The sequence below is a fragment of the Seriola lalandi genome, unplaced genomic scaffold (genome assembly GCF_002814215.2).
Source record: "Seriola lalandi dorsalis isolate HSWRI2012SDOR001 ecotype SW California unplaced genomic scaffold, Sedor1 jcf7180002021782, whole genome shotgun sequence".
Taxonomy (NCBI): domain Eukaryota; kingdom Metazoa; phylum Chordata; class Actinopteri; order Carangiformes; family Carangidae; genus Seriola; species Seriola lalandi.
In genome coordinates this window covers 1-646 of record NW_019492432.1, presented here as the reverse complement: position 1 = coordinate 646, position 646 = coordinate 1, and the positions used below count along the sequence as shown (strand labels likewise).

The 646-nt window shown below is 48.0% G+C and overlaps 1 long non-coding RNA gene across 1 annotated transcript; it reads left to right on the top strand.

The window, feature by feature from the left end:
• The first annotated feature begins 6 nt into the window (after positions 1–6).
• LOC147819915 (uncharacterized) lies at positions 7–356 on the top strand. The gene is made up of 2 exons (XR_015438666.1): positions 7–127; positions 225–356. It is a non-coding gene; the product is annotated as an uncharacterized LOC147819915 (long non-coding RNA).
• The last annotated feature ends 290 nt before the right edge of the window (positions 357–646 follow it).

The window sequence follows — 646 nt, the reverse complement described above, 5'->3', positions numbered from 1 at the left end:
TGTAGATCCCCCCCGCCCCCCCCAGACCAGACTTTGACGCGTCCAGAGAGAAGCTGCAGAAGCTGGGGGAGGGAGAAGGATCCATGACCAAGGAGGAGTTCACTAAGATGAAGCAGGAGCTGGAGGCGTGAGTCAGCACTAACTAACTAACTAACTAACCAACCGGTCAGTTATGATCAGTTAATCCACTGTCCTCACTCTGACCGCCGTGTGTCTGCACTCAGAGAATACCTGGCCATCTTCAAGAAGACCGTCGCCATGCATGAGGTCTTCCTGTGTCGCGTGGCGGCTCATCCTGTCCTCAGGAAAGACCTCAACTTCCACGTCTTCCTGGAGTACAACCAGGACGTGAGTAACACACACACACACACACACACACACACACACACACACACACACACACACACACGTATGTATCAAGTGAATCACTGAGCTGAGAGTTCACCTGTGTAGGTTTTATGTATTGATATATATAAGTTAATAAAAACAACACTGCTTCATCAGTGTTTAGGTGAATACGAGCCTTGATGCAGATTAAGACTCAACTCATTTCCTGTCAGCTGCATGTAGCATGTAAATATATTTTCTAACCGTTTTAGCTGCTGCACGTGGAGACGGAGACGTTTCAGTGACGTTTTCTGTCAAA